At 47.5% G+C, this 18,917-nt stretch overlaps 5 non-coding genes across 5 annotated transcripts; all 5 read left to right on the forward strand.

The window, feature by feature from the left end:
• Positions 1-4,220: 4,220 nt before the first annotated feature.
• Trnam-cau (transfer RNA methionine (anticodon CAU)) lies at positions 4,221-4,292 on the forward strand. Its single transcript has one exon. It is a non-coding gene; the product is annotated as a tRNA-Met (tRNA).
• A 5,684-nt stretch (positions 4,293-9,976) lies between these two features.
• Trnam-cau (transfer RNA methionine (anticodon CAU)) lies at positions 9,977-10,048 on the forward strand. Its single transcript has one exon. It is a non-coding gene; the product is annotated as a tRNA-Met (tRNA).
• Positions 10,049-10,225: 177 nt separating this feature from the next.
• Trnam-cau (transfer RNA methionine (anticodon CAU)) lies at positions 10,226-10,297 on the forward strand. The gene has a single exon. It is a non-coding gene; the product is annotated as a tRNA-Met (tRNA).
• Positions 10,298-10,474: 177 nt separating this feature from the next.
• Trnam-cau (transfer RNA methionine (anticodon CAU)) lies at positions 10,475-10,546 on the forward strand. The gene has a single exon. It is a non-coding gene; the product is annotated as a tRNA-Met (tRNA).
• A 177-nt stretch (positions 10,547-10,723) lies between these two features.
• Positions 10,724-10,795, forward strand: Trnai-uau (transfer RNA isoleucine (anticodon UAU)). The gene has a single exon. It is a non-coding gene; the product is annotated as a tRNA-Ile (tRNA).
• The last annotated feature ends 8,122 nt before the right edge of the window (positions 10,796-18,917 follow it).

The raw sequence follows: 18,917 nt of genomic DNA on the forward strand, positions 1-18,917 counted from the left end.
CGCTGCCAAGGCTCTGGTCATGTACGTCGGGAGTGCAAGGTCCCTCGGTGCTCGCAATGCCGCAGGTTTGGCCACTCGGAAGACCAGTGCATATGAACGTACGCTTCTGCGACCGGGCCGGCCGAGGGTGACGACGCCGCGCAGTTGCTGATGGATGTGGCCGACACCGAGGACGCGGCAAAAGGGGCAGGAGACCAGGCAACCCCAAGTGCGGCAGCCTGTTCGCTTGCACCGGCTGTCGAGGCGGTGGCACCAGTGGACAACAAGGCTACCGATGGAGGCGCAGAAGATACAACGGACAAGACTACGGAAGAAAGCACAAGCAACTCAGCGGAAGCATGTGTGCCAATGCAGACAGTGGAAGACCCGTCGGAAAAGAACGACGCAACGGGCAGCAACGTCGGAGCCTCTGTCAAACGTCCTCTTGAACAGCCTGCAGGCAGCAACGCAGCGAACCAAGGGAGTAGCGAGGACGGGCCGCCTTCGAAGACATCTGTGGGCAGGCGCAGCAGCTACAAGCCACGTCCCAACATTAATACAGCGGAAAAAAAGACTGACAACAAGCCACCTCCACTCTCCAGTGGCACCGGTCCACCGGGTGGACCTGGAGGCGTCTAGCGGAGAGCTAGACGCTAAAGGTAAGCACCATGCTCCGGGCCCAATCTCTTTTCACTAGACAGCCATGGCTACCAACCCGACGCTTAGATTGGCGACGCTAAACGTTCGAGGTCTGGCCGCCAAGCGAAAGCAGAGCCAAGTGTTCAGGCTCCTGGTGGACCATGACCTTGACGTGTTAGCAGTGCAAGAGACAAAAGTGGATGGTGACGAGGAGACACGGAGCATGGTGCAGCGGTTTACGTCGCGGTATTACGCGATAGTGAGCCACGCCATAGGGGCGTCGGCGGGTTGCCTATTGTTTGTCAAGAAATTATCGGGTCTCGCGGTGCAACGTATTTTTTCATGTTCATCCGGCCGGTTAGTTTCGTGCGATTTTGTATTGAGTGGACTTGAATGGCGTGTGGTGTGTATTTATGCGCCAAATGTGTCAGAAGATCGGTCGCTTTTTTTCTCAAAGTTAAATGAGCACATGTCTTCTGATAAGCATATGGTACTGTTGGGTGATTTTAATTGTGTTCTCAATGCCAGAGATAGGTCAAATCGAGGCCTAAAGAGCGATAAAGGTCGGGACATTTTGGCCGAGATAATTACTGAATGGGAATTGGAGGACGTGGCTGACTGCATGATGGGGACGCGAGATGTGCGTTTCACGCACTTTCAGGGAAACAGCCATGCGCGTTTAGATCGCATTTACGTGTCGCTTGCAGCAATACCGATGTGCAACAGTTACAATGTCTGTCCTATTTTCTTCACCGATCATTGTCTAGTTAAATGCGACATAGGAAGAAAGACACAAGGTTGCAGATTCTCTTGGGAACTGTGGAAAATGAATTCGAAACTGACCACTGATGAAAGTTTCGTAGCAGAGGTGTTGGAGTGCATCGCAGAAACTCTTGTGAACGGAGAAGGTAAATTTGCAGAGCGATGGGAAGAGTTTAAACAGCGGATTAAATTGAAAGCCATCGATCGTACCGTCACACTAAATTATGAAGCAAAAAAGAAACAAAGAGAACTAAGAACAACCTTGGAAAAGTTAACAGAACTGGAGTGCCAAGAGCCGGGAGCATTCAAAAGTGATATACGGAATATCAAACAGCAACTTGAACTGCATGACGAGGAGCGTTATCGCGGCGCGATTGTTCGTGCTAGAGCCGAGTCCTTTGCTGTGGGGGAGACAACCACAAAAAGGGCGCTTGGACTGGAAAAGGCGCACGCACGACGCAATCAGATTGACGTGATCGAAGCGGGCGGTCACGAAGTTACAGGTACCGATAGCATAGCACGTGTGTTCTTTCAGCACTATGAGAATCTATTTGCACATAGGCAGGTAGACCTGGAACGCTTTAAAACGAAGTTTTTAGCACGCATGCCCCAACTGAGTGATGAAACGAAAGCTGCATTAGAAGCACCGATAACTGTTTTTGAAGTGGAACGCGCGATTGATAACTTGAATCCCGGCAAATCGCCTGGCCCTGATGGGCTTTGCGCTGCGTGGTACAAGCGATTTAAAAAGGAATTGTCACAAGTGCTCGTAGCAGTTTTCAACGAAGCGTACGAAGGAAAGGTATTACCACCGTCGTTCAGTGAATCCCACACGGTGCTGATTCCGAAGTCAGAGGATGAGGACAAGCTGAAGCAAGTAACATCATATAGACCAATAGCGCTCACAAATGTGGACTACAAGGTTTTAATGAAAGTTCTAGCTGCCAGACTTCAGACAGTTATTAAAGACATAGTCGGTCCGCACCAAACATGTGGAATTAAGGGTCGCACTATAGCTACGAATGTTCACAAGATGCGGTCCGTTCTAGAGTGTTGCGATTCCCTGGAAGCATGTGTGGCCGTACTCCAGTTGGACCTGGAGAAGGCATTTGATTGTGTAGCGCATGTTATTTTGTTTACCATATTAGAACACATTAATGTCGGGTCCATCATCATGGACGGTGTAGCTCTGGCGTAGTAGAATTGCTCTACCAGACTAATTATTAACAAGGCATTGGGGGCCCCCATAAAAATCCAGCGTTCCGTTCGCCAGGGCTGCCCCATCAGTCCACTTTTGTTCTGCATTTACATTGAAACGTTATGTCTGTCAATACTTGAAAATAATGCTATTAACGGTTTTCGTTTACATTCGTCAGAGGTGAAATTGCTTGCGTATGCCGATGATGTTGCAGTCTGTTGTATTGATTACGAAAGCATCGAAGAATCTATTAGAGCTGTCAAAATTTTCAGCGACGTTACAGGAAGTCGGGTAAACTGGGGAAAGTGCCTGGGATTTTGGCACGGAGTGTGGCCGTCGACGCCGGACATTTTTGCCAACGTCGTGTGGCAGAGGATGCCTGTGAAGTACCTCGGTGTGCCGCTTCAGTACTACAAAAATGATAATGACTACTGGCAGCAACAAGCAGACCTCTTACGTGAAAAGGCGAATGCTTGGAGGGCTAATTATCTCTCCATGTTTGCGAGGGCTACCGTGTGTAACATGTTTTTTGTGGCTAAACTATGGTATGTGATGCAAGTTATGTACTGTTATAGGGTAAATGTGCAAAAATTGCATAGGGTTTTTGCGATCTTTGTGTGGGGATCTACCTGGGAAAGGTGCAGTCGCACAAACTTGTTCAGGAGAGTAAAGTGTGGGGGGCTTGGACTGGCACATCTCTTTCTCAAACAGTTAGTGAACCGGTTTTTCTTCTTTCGCGAGGTAAGCGACCCATTCCTGCAAACGGTGTGCCAGGCAAGATTAGGGCGACTGTTACCCGACTATGTTATTAGCACCCATGTCATGTCGGGTACGGTGCAGGGTTACTTTCGGGAAGTAGTGTCAAGTGTGCGATTTCTGTGCGTTCGGTTTTCCAATAATTATTTGTATTCTGTTACAAAGAGAAAATTGTATAAAGACATATGTGACATAGTGTTGCCAATTCCCTTGTACAGAGCCATATACAGTGCAGGCCAGGGTCAGAATGTCCTGAAAAGAGTTAAAAGAATGCAAGTAGCGCCAAGTGTGAAATCATTCTTTTTCAAACTGCATACCGGGACGCTACCAGTGAGAACTTTCCTGGAGGAGCGTGGGTTTTATATGCCCTGGGGTTCTCACTGTTTTATTTGCAAACAACCGGAAACCATCGATCACGTTTTTCTTCACTGTTGGGAGGGGGTCTTTTTTTGGGATGTGTTGCAGCGGACAATGAAAAAAGAATTCCCGCTAGATACGCACGGCATCAGGTACCTTGCAATAGACAACGAAGAAGAAGTACCTTTTGATCTGATTATGTTGACTGGCCTGCACAGTATATGGCGCTCACGAATGGCTGGCTTCTACTGTGAACCAGATAGAAGACCGGCAAGGCTGTACTTTCGAGAGAGCATGGCTCGTTTAATAGAAGTAGAAAAAGCAAAAGAAGGTGTTTCCCCCTGGATTGCCAGTGTGGAACCCTTGGTTACACTAAAGGAATTTTAATTGACATCGCCAGTCACCACGTGACTGACGGCATTATGTGCACAACAATAACAACCTTTATTGTAACTTTGTTTTGACGTCTCATTTGTGATGTGTGCTACGTGTTTTGTTGTTCAAAAACCGGCAATAAAGAAAAAAAAAAAGCAGAGTGGCGCAGTGGAAGCGTGCTGGGCCCATAACCCAGAGGTCCGTGGATCGAAACCACGCTCTGCTACATATATTTTTATTTTTATCACATTTTACAGAAATTTCTAATCCGCGCGTTATTTCATGTCCGCGTGCAATATTGTATGCCGTGAATCGCACTCATGCACGACGCCTCCTTTCCGCGCTTTAAGAAGCTTAAATCGTTTATTACAAATGTGAGCGAATTTACACGCATTAACAGTAAAGCAGAGTGGCGGGGGGATTCCACTTCCGGCCATCACAGCGAACGGTCGCGGAATGTCTTGCTCCTCAGGAGCGGTTACAGCGGCCCTCGGCCGCGGTTCCCGGTCAACGGAAAAACCTTCCCCGGACTACCAGATGGTTCTACCACAACTGCCTTCAGGTGCAAGTGTTTTGAACACTGTTTTTATTCACGGCGAAGTGAAAGCTCGGCCTTACCGTGTTGAGCATTTCAGGGATGCGCTTTCGCGACTCATGCTGCTGCCGGAAGTGGTGGCCCTCGGGGCTTATCAGATGAATCATGTGTGGGCCGTAACTTTTGCGAACGAGGCGGCCAAAAAGAAGATATTGGACGCAGAAGGATTCCTTGTCAAGGAACACCGTTGCGTGGTCATTGACCCGTGCAACCAGGGTGTCAGGCTCAAGCTCTTCTGGCTGCTGCATGGTGTTCCTGACGAAGACGTCAGAACAGCCTTGGCACCGTTTGGAAGAGTAACTGAAGTGACGAGGGAGAAATGGAGGGTCCAGGGCTGCAACGACAAAGGAACCACGACACGGTCGGTGGTCCTGAAACTCAAGCCCGGAATGACAGCAGACGACCTACCACACCAACTTCGTGTTGCGGAAGACATGGCTCTCGTTATTGTCCCGGGCAGAGCACCCCTCTGCCTCCGGTGCCGTGGCACTGGACACATTCGACGAGAATGCCGGGTTCCACGTTGTGGGCTGTGTCGTCGCTTTGGCCACGACGAGACCCAGTGCGTGAGAACGTACGCCAACGTTGCTGGCCCAGGCAGGAGCGAGGACTCGTCTGAGCTTCTCATGGATCAGGAGGACGCCGAAGAGGCCGCCAAAGGAGCAGCTGAAGGGGCGGCAGCTTCGTCTGCACCACTGGTTACGAAGACCGCAAAGGTGAACCTGAAGGGGATAGATGAAGGCAATGTGCCGGATTCTGCGCCTCCTCCGGCGAAGGTTCAAGTGACGCAAGCTGGTGCTGAGGCGACGGGCGCGCCTTCAGAAATCACGCCACCTCCGACCAAAGTGGCTGACGAGCCAGTCAGCGTCAGCGACGACATGGACCTGACTTCCGACGCTAAAGGCGCCGGAAAACGGTTGCGTGACGAGGTTGATTACCACAGCCGAGACACCGACGGTGTGGATACCGAAGGACCGACACCGAAAACACCGACAGTCCGACGATCGACGCTGAAGGTCAAGCCCAACGTGCCGCCAGACAGACGGCCGTCACATGCGCAGCCTCCGCCTTAGCGGAGGTAGTGCCCCGGAAAGAACTTTCAGCACCCGATCGTTGATCGGGAATGATTCTGTGAGGACGTGGTTTTGCAGACGTCGCCTTCAAGGAGAGGGATATGTTCCCCAAGCATCAGTGTGAGAGCCGCAATATTTCCTCGAAAATTGTGAGTAGGGGCACACATTAATTGTAGCTAACGCAATGGCAGACGATATTAACATCACCACTCCGCTTCGTTTGGCGACATTAAACGTTAGAGGGCTGTCACAGAGGCGAAGACAATGTCAGATTAGCCGCATGCTACTAGAAAAAGACATTGATTTGATGGCAGTCCAAGAAACAAAAATTGAATCTGAGGAAAAAACGAATCGAATGGTTGAAATTTTCAGAACGAAGTACAACGTATGCGTTTGCCACGCGAATGGTACTTCTGGTGGCTGCCTCCTTTTTATTAGAAACAGTATTGGGATTACAGAGCAGCAAGTTACTTCATGTGAGGGAGGGCGTATGCTTATTTGTGATTTTTCTTTTTCTGGAATGCTTTGGCGGGCAGTGTGTGTATATGCTCCTAATAATGCTCGTGAACGTGAAGAATTTTTTGTTTACCTGAGATCTTTCTTGGTGTGTGACAGGCACGTTCTAGTGTTTGGCGACTTTAATTGTGTGTGCCGGCCGATAGATAGATCGAAAAAGCTGCTCAGTCAAGATAAAAGCGCAACTGTTCTGCATGAAATTTTGTGTGAAGTTGATCTGGAGGATGTTGGAAGTGTTCTTGGTTCTGACAGTGATGTGCAATATACGCATTTTCAAGGAGACTGCCATTCGAGGTTAGACCGCATTTATGTGCCCTTTCATTTAGTTCCGTTCCTTTCTAGCTACAGTGTCGAATGCATCAGTTTCAGTGACCATTGCTTGGTAATGGTTACGATAGGTACAAAAAGCAAAGACAAAACATTTAATTGGCACTTATGGAAACTTAATGACAATCTTTTGCAGGATGAATTGTTTCTACAAAGAATAAAAGAGAAATTAGAAAATGTTCTCCTTGAAAATGCGGAAACTTTGGCACGCAAAACCCCAGAAAGAAGAGAAGAAGAAAATGCGGAAAATGTTGTAGAAGCTTGGGAACTGTTTAAATGCGATGCGAAAATAATTGCTTTAGAGAGAGCATGCGTGTTGCGGCACAAACAAAAGCAAGAGGAACGGCAAATGCAGTGCATGTTAGCATACCTGTTGAACATGGAAAGAGGCGCGGCTGGCACATTTATAAACGATATCAAAGAACTTAAAGCGAAACTTGAAGTCGTCGATGAGGAAAGATATCGCGGCGCCGTTTTGAGAGCACGCGCGGAACGAGTATGGTTGGGTGAAACGCCCACCAAGCGAGCGCTCAGTGACGAGAGGAGACACGCGTTGAGCAAGGAGATAAAAGAAATAGTTTATCAAGGTCAGCTTACATACGACAAGGAAATGATAGAACGTGCTTTTGTGGACCACTATAGCACGCTGCTAAGCAAGAGAGCAAGCGATATCGCGGCGTTTAAAAGTGATTATTTGCCTCTGATGCCGAGAATTGATGGTGAACTTAAGGAAGCCCTTGAAAGGCCTATTTCTGTAGAAGAAATTGAGAAGGCTATCGATGACCTCAGTGCAAGAAAATCGCCTGGACCAGATGGTCTTGGGGCAGCGTTATATAAAATTTTCAAGGTTGAAGTAGCACAGGCTCTGTATCGCGTCATAACGAAGTGTTATGAACAAAAATGGACGCCTCCTTCCTTCCGGCAGACACATGTATAGTACTTATACCCAAAGTTACTGACCCCATAAAGCTTCAATCAGTAGAGGCCTACCGACCAATAAGTTTAGCTAACACTGATTATAAAGTATTCATGAAGGTGCTCGCCCAACGTCTTCAGAGTGTAGTGAAATCACTAGTAGGTACACATCAGACATGCGGTATAAAAGGTAGGACTATTTTCACAAATATACACACAGCGCGAAGCATACTTGAATGCTGCGATTTGATGGAAGATCGTGTAGCCATGCTACAACTGGATTTAGCCAAAGCTATTGACAGGGTGTCGCACGAGATCCTGTTTCTGCTTCTTGAGTACATGAATGTCGGAACAGTCATTTTGGATGGGGTGAAAATGGTTTATGATGGTTGTACAACAAACCTAATTATCAACAACAGACTCAGCAGACGAATTCCAGTACTGTCTAGCATAAAACAAGGGTGTCCGATCTCTGCCTTGCTTTTCGCTCTTTATTTAAAACCTTTCTGTCTAAAGATACTTCATAGCCACAGTATTCGCGGATACACGTTTTTTGGCAGAGAAATAAAAGTGTTAGCCTACGCTGACGACATAGCTGTGTTCTGTCGCGATAAGCAAAGCATTGCAGAAGTAGTGAAGGAAGCCCAATCTTTTTGTAGTGTTTCTGGTAGTGCCATAAGTTGGCCAAAGTGTCTAGGTTTTTGGCATGGGAACTGGCAAGATACGCCAGAATTGTTTTGCAGAATGCAGTGGAGTGTGTTACCTGGCACTTATCTTGGGGTTCCACTCGGCAACTACCGAGAGCCAGTAGAATACTGGACGAATGAGAGGGACAGAATGAAAGAACAAACCATCAAATGGGGAGGCCACAACTTTTCGATGTTTTCAAGAGCCAAAGTGTGTAATATGTTTTTAGTAGCTAAAGTGTTTTACGTCTTGCAGGTGCTATGCATGAGCCGATCTTCAGTTCAAAAAATACACAGATTGTTTGCGGAATTTATTTGGGGTTCTGTATGGGAACGCATGAGCAGGTTTAGTTTGTTTCACTCTTTGCGCAACGGCGGACTCAGTTTAACTCATTTGTTTTTCAAGCAACTTGTGTCGAGATTTGTTTTCTTTCGTGACCAAAGTGATGGGTTTCTGCGCACGGTGATCCAAGTGAGGTTACGTGACGCTTTGCCCGATTTCGTTGTATCGTCGCACGCAGTCAAACCGATGGCACTAAAAGGCTATCTGCGGGAAGTTATCACGGCGATTCGTCTTCTAAATGCGAGATTTTCTAGGGAGTACTTGTTTGAAGTGTCACGAAAAAAATTATATAAGGATCTTGTTGACGTTTTTGTACCTGTGCCAGTGTATCGTTCTATGTACAACTTAGGGCCTGAACGTGATGTTCACAAAAGAGTAAGGAATATGCCTGTAAGAGCTAACACAAAATCCTTCTTTTTCAAGCTCCACACTGACACACTGCCGGTTAAGCCATGGCTAAGGAGCAAGGGTTTGTTTGTCCCATGGTCCGTCAATTGCCTTATATGCAATAAGGAAGAAACAATTGAACATATTTTTCTTGACTGTCACGATGCCCGCTTTCTTTGGGACATTCTGCAGCGTACTTTAATAAAGGAGCTCCCGATTAGTGCTTTTGGAATAAGGTTCTTGCCATGCGCCGAACCTGACGGTGTGCCGGCGAACATGTTAATGTTATTGTGTATGCAAAGCGTATGGAGAACTCGAATGGCTGTACACAATGCTGATGTACATGTGAGGTCAGCCAGATACTATTTTGTTGAAAATGTTGTTTACACACGCGAAGTGTAGAAAATGCAAAGTGACACACCGGAATGGCTTCAAGTGTTGGACAGTTTGGCTTCGTTGAAGCCATTTTAACATGATGCTACAGTCTTTTAACGACTGGTAATTTTAATCTCGTATTTATTTGACATGTTGTTTTTGTGTATTTGCCAAGTCGGTAATAAAGAAAAAAAAAGCAGAGTGGCGCAGTGGAAGCGTGCTGGGCCCATAACCCAGAGGTCCGTGGATCGAAACCACGCCCTGCTACATATATTTTTTTATTTTTCTCACATTTTACAGAAATTTCTAATCCGCGCGTTATTTCATGTCCGCGTGCAATATTGTATGCCGTGAATCGCACTCATGCAAGACGCCTCCTTTCCGCACTTTAAGAAGCTTGAATCGTTCATTACAAATGTGAGCAAATTTACACGCATTAACAGTAAAGCAGAGTGGCGCAGTGGAAGCGTGCTGGGCCCATAACCCAGAGGTCCGTGGATCGAAACCACGCTCTCCTACAGATATTTTATTTTTCTCACATTTTACAGAAATTTCTAATCCGCGCGTTATTTCATGTCCGCGTGCAATTTGTATGCCGTGAATCGCACTCATGCACGACGCATCCTTTCCGCACTTTAAGAAGCTTGAATCGTTTATTACAAATGTGAGCGAATTTACACTCGTTAACAGTAAAGCAGAGTGGCGCAGTGGAAGCGTGCTGGGCCCATAACCCAGAGGTCCGTGGATCGAAACCACGCTCTGCTACATATATTTTTATTTTTCTCACATTTTACAGAAATTTCTAATCCGCGCGTTATTTCATGTCCGCGTGCAATTTTGTATGCCGTGAATCGCACTCATGCACGACGCATCCTTTCCGCACTTTAAGAAGCTTGAATCGTTCATTACAAATGTGAGCAAATTTACACGCATTAACAGTAAAGCAGAGTGGCGCAGTGGAAGCGTGCTGGGCCCATAACCCAGAGGTCCGTGGATCGAAACCACGCTCTGCTACATATATTTTTATTTTTCTCACATTTTACAGAAATTTCTAATCCGCGCGTTATTTCATGTCCGCGTGCAATTTTGTATGCCGTGAATCGCACTCATGCACGACGCATCCTTTCCGCACTTTAAGAAGCGTGAATCGTTTATTACAAATGTGAGCGAATTTACACTCGTTAACAGTAAAGCAGAGTGGCGCAGTGGAAGCGTGCTGGGCCCATAACCCAGAGGTCCGTGGATCGAAACCACGCTCTGCTACATATATTTTTATTTTTCTCACATTTTACAGAAATTTCTAATCCGCGCGTTATTTCATGTCCGCGTGCAATTTTGTATGCCGTGAATCGGACTCATGCACGACGCCTCCTTTCCGCGCTTTAAGAAGCTTAAATCGTTGATTACAAATGTGTGCGAATTTACGCGCATTAACAGTAAAGCAGAGTGGCGCAGTGGAAGCGTGCTGGGCCTATAACCGAGAGGTCCGTGGATCGAAACCACGCTCTGCTAGAGATATTTATTTTTCTCACATTTTACAGAAATATCTAATCAGCGCGTTATTTCATGTCGGCGTGCAATATTGTATGCCGTGAATCGGACTCATGCACGACGCCTCCTTTCCGCGCTTTAAGAAGCTTAAATCGTTGATTACAAATGTGTGCGAATTTACGCGCATTAACAGTAAAGCAGATTGGCGCAGTGGAAGCGTGCTGGGCCCATAACCGAGAGGTCCGTGGATCGAAACCACGCTCTCCTAGAGATATTTTCATTTTTCTCACATTTTACAGAAATATCTAATCAGCGCGTTATTTCATGTCGGCGTGCAATATTGTATGCCGTGAATCGGACTCATGCACGACGCCTCCTTTCCGCGCTTTAAGAAGCTTAAATCGTTGATTACAAATGTGTGCGAATTTACGCGCATTAACAGTAAAGCAGATTGGCGCGATTCCACTTCCGGCCGCGAAAGCCTACGGACGTGTCTATCATGAGCTCCGTTGGAGCGGATGTAGCGGCCCAGTTAAGCCGCGGTACCAGGAATGAAGTGTCGCAGGATTATGCAGTCATTTTGCCCCCTCTGCCAACTGGGTATGTTGTTCAAAATACTGTTTTTCTACATGCTGATATAAAAGGAAGACCGTACCGTGCAGAAGATTTCCGTGAACCATTGTTTCAACGTGTCCCGCCCACCGAAGTTCTTGCGCTTGGCGCCTGTCAAATGAACCATGTGTGGGCGGTTACCTGCAAGACCGCTGAAGGCGCGAAGAAGTTTTTGGGTGATCCGGAATTGACGGTGAAGGGCCGGCGATGCATCGTAATTGATCCAAGCCACCGCGACGTCCGTCTGAAGCTTCACTGGTTGCTCTACCACGTACGCGAAGAAGATGTGCGAAACGCGCTGAGCCCCTACGGAACGGTCATGGAAATAGGACTGGATAAATGGCGAATTGACGGCTACAGCCAGCAGAGCACCATGACACGTACAGTTGTGGTGCGACTGAAGGCCGACGTAACGTTGGACGATCTACCACATCAGCTTCGTGTTGGAGGCGAGCTCGCCCTTGTCGTGGTGCCCGGAAGAGCACCAAGGTGTTTGCGCTGCCAGCAAATTGGCCACATCAGAAAGGATTGCCGCGTCCCGCGATGCAACGTCTGCAAACGCTTTGGCCATACCGCAGAAAACTGCTCGAGGACGTATGCTGCAGCTTCCATGACCACGGTGAGCACGAAGAAATCCGAGCTCACCATGGACGAAGCCGAAGCAGAAGAATGTGTGAGTCCAGCAGCAATTTCAGGGGCACAAGAGACAAGCACCCAAGAAAATGAGCCACCGAAAACTGAGGAAAGTTTGAAAATCACTGCACATGTGCAAATTCCAATTCAAGCGAAGACGAAGAGTACGGACTCCAATGTCACCGAGGATGCCACCAATAAAACAAGTGCAAACACTGAGGCAGCGGAAGTTCACCAAAAGCCTCCCGAAGAGGATTTCATGGATTGCCGTGAAGCAGAAGAAAATAGTGCGGTGGTAAAGAGACCACGAGACGACGGCGGTGAAGAGTCAAAGGACGCCAGCAGCAGTGAACCTCCGGCGAAAGCGGCAACTAGTCGCCGGCCGCGGCCCACTGCAAAGCCAAACGTCAAGGAGGGGGAGAAGAGGGCGGCTCAGCCGCCCACTTGACAACACAGCTAACGCACTACGTGTGTACCCGAAAATCGGGGCACACCTTGTTTTTGGTGAGCGCATCCTTTTTTAACAAAAAAAAAATGGCTATTAGACTTGAGAGAGCAGTTCGTTTCGCCACTCTAAATGTGCGCGGGTTAGCTGCTAGAAGACGTCAGTACCAATTAAGCAGACTGTTTGCAGAACACGATTTAGATGTGATTGCCGTGCAAGAAACGAAAGTAGAGAGGCAGGAGGAAACTGATCGAATGGTTCTGCCTTTTTGCACCACGTATAATATTTGTGTATCACATTCCAATGGCTTGTCGGGAGGGTGTGCCATTTTCGTAAAAAATCTATTGGTGCTGTGGAGACAAATATAAGAAGCAGTGATAGCGGACGATTCGTAGTATGTGATTTCTCGCTACTGAATTTTCAATGGCGCGTGATTTGCTTGTATGCCCCGAACCGCGAGAACGAAAGGAAAGCTTTCTTTGAAGAAATTAGTGGTTTTCTTGATTGTAGTAGACATGTGATATTTATGGGTGACTTTAACTGTGTGTGCGCAATGGAGGACCGCTCCAAGCGTGTAAATATCCGCGATCAAAGCGCGTTGATTTTGAGTGAACTGATTGCAGAGAATGGACTAGAAGATGTGGCCCTCTGCATGTCTAATGGCAGGGCCCAGTTCACACATTTTCAGGGTCAAAGTCACGCGCGTTTAGATAGAGCCTACATTCCACTTGACCTTGTGATGTGCTGTGATGAATACTTGGTTACACCAGTGTCGTTTAGCGACCACTGTTTGGTGAGATTCACGCTTGGAAAGAAGGAAAAAACGACAAAGTTCAACTGGAACCTTTGGAAGTTAAATCATAGCATTCTGAAAGATGAAACGTTTACTAAAAAAGTAACAGAAGCGTTAACGATGATGTATGAAGATGAAAAGATGACTGGGAAGAACGATGGGAAACTTTCAAACAAAACGTTAAACTAAGTGCTATAGAACGAACGACGAAGCTTAATTTTGAGAAGAAACAAGGCGAGAAGAATTTGCAGTTGCAACTGCAAGCACTTTTAAAGGAAGAGAATGCGAAACCGGGCACGTTCACCGAGGAAATCAAAAATACAAAAAACAAGCTCGAATTTTTAGATAAAGAGAAGTACAGAGGTGCTATTATTAGGTCAAGAACAGAAAAGCTTTGGATGGGCGAGACACCTACAAAACGGGCACTAGGTGATGAAAAGCAATATGCAGAAAGAAAAGAAGTTAAGGAAATAGTGTACAATGGCACATTGACGAAAGAAAAAAGTCAGATAAGGCAAGCATTTGTTGAACACTATCGCGAATTGCTTGGAAAGCGTTTGTCGATGGCGAGTGGATTTAGTGGCGAATTCCTTTCTTTCGTGCCCAAGTTTGACAATGAAACGAAAAAAAGTTTGGAGGCTCCTATCAGCGTACAGGAGATTAAAAAAGCTATTGATGACTTAAGCACTGGAAAGACGCCTGGTCCAGATGGAATAGGAGCAGAATTCTATAAAATGTTTAAAGAAGAGATCGCACGCGCGCTGTTCGAAGTTATCGAAGATGGTTATAAAAAGAAAAGACTACCACGCTCGTTCACTGAGGCGCACACTGTTTTAATCCCCAAAACAGATGATAGCACCAAACTCCAGTCTGTGACGTCGTATCGGCCCATTAGCCTATTGAACACGGATTACAAAATTTTCATGAAGGTGTTGGCCAGGAGACTGCCGAATATCATTCAAGACATTGTAGGACCGCACCAGACATGTGGCATAAGAGGTCGTAGCATTACGACAAATATACACATAGTAAGAAGTGTCTTAGAGATTTGTGATGACTTTGGAGACCGAATCGCAATGATGCAATTAGATCTACAGAAAGCTTTTGACCGTGTTTCCCATGAAGTGTTGTTCAGTGTGTTGGAACATGTGCAAGTAGGAAGTGTGCTTCTTGATGGATTAAAGATGGCATACTCGCGATGCGTAACACGCCTGGTAGTTAACAGGGTGCTCAGTGAAGAAATTGAGATACTCAGTTCTATCAGACAAGGATGTCCGGCATCAGCCTTACTTTTTGCCATGTACCTAGAACCCTTGTGTTTATCAATTATTCATAATTCAAATGTGCATGGATTTAGATTACAGAACACCGAAGTAAAGATTCTAGCATATGCCGATGACGTGGCTGTACTCTGTCAAGATAGGCAGAGCATATCTGAAGTTGTCCACACGGTCAAACAATTTTGTTCCATGACAGGTATTATGATTAATTGGGACAAAACAACTGCATTTTGGTATGGTAATTGGGATATGAGACCTGATGTATACGTAAATGTAAAATGGGAAACCCGCCCGCTAAATTACCTTGGGGTACCACTTCAGGTCTATCGTGACAACAACGACTACTGGGAAGACGAAGCAGAAACAACCCGACAAAAAACAAACGCCTGGGGAGGGCGTGAACTCTCTATTTTTGCACGGGCGTCTGTATGCAACCTATTTTTGATATCCAAAATATGGTATGTGTGCCAAGTCATTTGTATGTCACGCGTGAATGTGCAGAAATTTCACAGGATTTTTGCTGTGTTTGTATGGAAATCGACGTGGGAGCGAACAAGTCGCTCAAATTTGTTCCTATCGGCCCGAAACGGAGGCTTGGGTTTGTGTCACTTGTTTATTAGGCAACTTGTGTCTCGCTTTATTTTTCTTCGCGACCAAAGAAACGAATTTTTGCAAAGTGTAATAAAATTAAGACTATGCTCCCACGTTCCAGAATTTGTTGTGTCGTCGAATAACATGTATCAATATGTGTCAGGGTATCTGCGTGAAGTTGTACAATCTTTTAACTTTCTCAAAGTACGTTTTTCACTAGAGTACTTGTCCTCTCTAAAACGGAAAAGACTTTACAAAGACCTCATTGAATGCTTGTTACCAACGCCGCGATACAGATCTTTATTCAATGTCGGACCCGGACAGGACGTGTTAAGAAGGGTTAAAAGGATGAACGTAAAACCGGGAGCAAAAACTTTCTTCTTTAAACTTCACTCTGGGACGCTCCCAGTAAAGCAGTGGTTAGCCGATAAAGGCCTCTACGTCCCATGGACGACGAATTGTCTATTGTGTAAGAAGCCCGAAACTGTGGAACACGTGTTTATTTACTGCTGGGACGCCGTCTTCCATTGGGACATCCTTCAGCGCACATTGAAAAAAGACCTACCCATCACAAGTTACGGCATTCGTTTTCTGTGCGTGGACAATGAAGACGGAGTCCCATACGACATGTTTATGTTAATAGGACTGCACAGCATATGGCAGACGAAAATGGCGGTCCGTAATGCAGACCCTCACACACGTCCTGTCAGGGAAAACTTCATCGCGAACATGGAATATATGCGCGAATTGTACAAGGCGCAACCAGAGCCTCCTGTCTGGTTGCCTCTGTTGGTTGAACTGAACACACCGGACCAAGGCTCGGTCCACGTGTTCATTTTACCTTTCATGTTTCTGTGTTCCTATGCCCTGTAAAGAGAAAACAGGTAATAAAAAAAAAAGCAGATTGGCGCAGTGGAAGCGTGCTGGGCCCATAACCGAGAGGTCCGTGGATCGAAACCACGCTCTCCTAGAGATATTATTTTTCTCACATTTTACATAAATATCTAATCAGCGCGTTATTTCATGTCGGCGTGCAATATTGTATGCCGTGAATCGGACTCATGCACGACGCCTCCTTTCCGCGCTTTAAGAAGCTTAAATCGTTGATTACAAATGTGTGCGAATTTACGCGCATTAACAGTAAAGCAGATTGGCGCAGTGGAAGCGTGCTGGGCCCATAACCGAGAGGTCCGTGGATCGAAACCACGCTCTCCTAGAGATATTTTCATTTTTCTCACATTTTACAGAAATATCTAATCAGCGCGTTATTTCATGTCGGCGTGCAATATTGTATGCCGTGAATCGGACTCATGCACGACGGCCTCCTTTCCGCGCTTTAAGAAGCTTAAATCGTTGATTACAAATGTGTGCGAATTTACGCGCATAACAGTAAAGCAGATTGGCGCAGTGGAACGTGCTGGGCCCATAACCGAGAGGTCCGTGGATCGAAACCACGCTCTCCTAGATATTTTCATTTTTCTCACATTTACAGAAATATCTAATCAGCGCGTTATTTCATGTCGGCGTGCAATATTGTATGCCGTGAATTGGACTCATGCACGACGCCTCCTTTCCGCGCTTTAGAAGCTTAAATCGTTGATTACAAATGTGTGCGAATTACGCGCATTAACAGTAAGCAGATTGGCGTTATTCTGCTTCCGGCCACCGAGCGTGACGGACGCATGATGACGGCTCCGTAGGAGCGGCTTCAGCGGCCCAGAGCGGCCGCGGTAACAGGAATTTTGCTGCGGACAACGAGTACCAAGTTGTTTGCCGAGTTTGCCAACAGGGCGTTTTGTTGTGAACACAGTTTTTTACATTGTTATCAGGGCCCGCCCCTACCGGGTGGAAGATTTCCGCGATGCGCTCGCCCCGTTATCGCTCCTGCCGGAAGTGGTGGCTCTCGGGGCCTACCGTATGAGCCATGTTTGGGCCGTGACCTTCAAAGACAACGAAGCTGTGAAGAAGATCGTCAGTGTTGGTGAGCTACAGGTCAAGAAGGGCCGATGCCTCGTCATTGACCCCGCCAACCAGGATGTACGCTTAAAAGTGCATTGGCTGCTGCACACCGTTCCTGACGAGGACGTGCGTACTTGCCTTCGCGCCGTTTGGAAAGGTCACGGACGTCGCCCGCGACCGGTGGCGGGTGCATGGCGTGGCTGACAAGAACTCTACCACAAGACTAGTTACGCTGAAGTTGAAGCCGGGCGTAATGCTTGACGACCTGCCACACCAGGTGAGCGTCTCCGGCGAGCTGGCTCTTGTGGTTGTGCCGGGCAGGGCCCCTCTCTGCCTACGCTGCCGCGGGACGGGCCATATTCGTCGCGACTGCCGCATTCCGCGGTGTGGTGCCTGCCGACGCTTCGGTCACGAAGAGAGTCAGTGCGAGCGGAACGTACGCTAGCGTGACCGGACCCGTGAGCAACGACGACAACTCCGCCCTACTCATGGACGAGGCGGATATGGAAGACACATCGACCACGGCTAAGGAAGCAGCTGGCGAGGTGGCAGAGTCGGAGGCACGACTTCAGAAACAGGGGCAACATGTCGATGAAGCCGTCGACCACTGAACAGCAAGAGCAAGTGGAGGGCACTGTAGCCATGCCGAACCGTGAGGAAGAGAAGCCCACCTGATCCGGGAGCGGCCTCCACCCCCCTGAACATGAAGACATGGACACCCATACCGGGCTTGCCAACTTGCAGGCGGGGAAACGTCCGCGCGACCAGACCAATAGCCTGGCTACGATGCAGGACAGCAGCGGCGGAGACGAGCCACCGCCCAAAGCGCCAGGTATGAGGAGACCAACCTTGAAGCTGCGGCCGAACATTACGGCCGATCCACGGCAGGCGGGTAAACCGCCTCCGTAGTTCTGTACTGTGGTTTGCTTGAGGCGGGTTGGGGGGTTCGTGAGTGCAATGGCCGTCACCCTGAGCGCTATTCTCTTGGATATGTGTCAGGATCGAGGGCCCGAGTTGCATGTCAGTGTTGTTTTCGAGAGGTCGGGTTGTGTTCCCTTTTGTGGCACTCAACGCGGTTATCGGCGCGTCATTATCAACACTCGTCCCTGCGTAACTGTGACGGGCACCATTCTACCGTGTAGTCATGGCAGCTAATATCGAAGGAGCGCTACGTGTAGCCACGTTAAATGTACGAGGGCTCGGTGCAAGAAGGCGGCAATGTCAGCTAAGTCGCCTACTCTTAGATAATGACTTGCATCTTGTGGGAATCCAAGAAACGAAAATAGAGAGCCAAGAGCTAACCGACAGAATGGTGTCCAATTTTCGTGCGCACTTTGACGTGTGTGTTTCTCACGCTGTTGGTGGATCAGGTGGTTGCGCTGTATTCATTCGAAGAAACTTTGGCATTTGTGTGCAGTCAGTGTTTTCGTGTGAAAGTGGGCGCCTTTTAGTGGCTGATTTTTGTTTTTGCGATAAGGATTTCCGTGTCATTTGTGTCTACGCACCGAATATTCAAACAGACCGGCGATCCTTCTTTGAGCGTCTTGAAGAGTACGTAAACTGTGACAAGGTGGTAATACTGCTGGGCGATTTTAACTGCGTATGCACTGCTGACGACCGCGCAAAATATTCACACGTACGCGATAGGAGTGCTGTATTGCTAAATGCAGTGGTGCACGATTACGACTTGGAAGATATCGGTAGTGTCTTCGCCAGCGGTACTCACCCGCAGTTACGCACTTCCAGCGTGATAGCCACGCTCGGCTAGATAGATTATATGTGTCAGCCGAATTGGTGCCCTTGTGTAGTGAATATGATGTGCAACCCATT

This window comes from Dermacentor silvarum, chromosome 1 (genome assembly GCF_013339745.2).
Source record: "Dermacentor silvarum isolate Dsil-2018 chromosome 1, BIME_Dsil_1.4, whole genome shotgun sequence".
Taxonomy (NCBI): Eukaryota; Metazoa; Arthropoda; class Arachnida; order Ixodida; family Ixodidae; genus Dermacentor; species Dermacentor silvarum.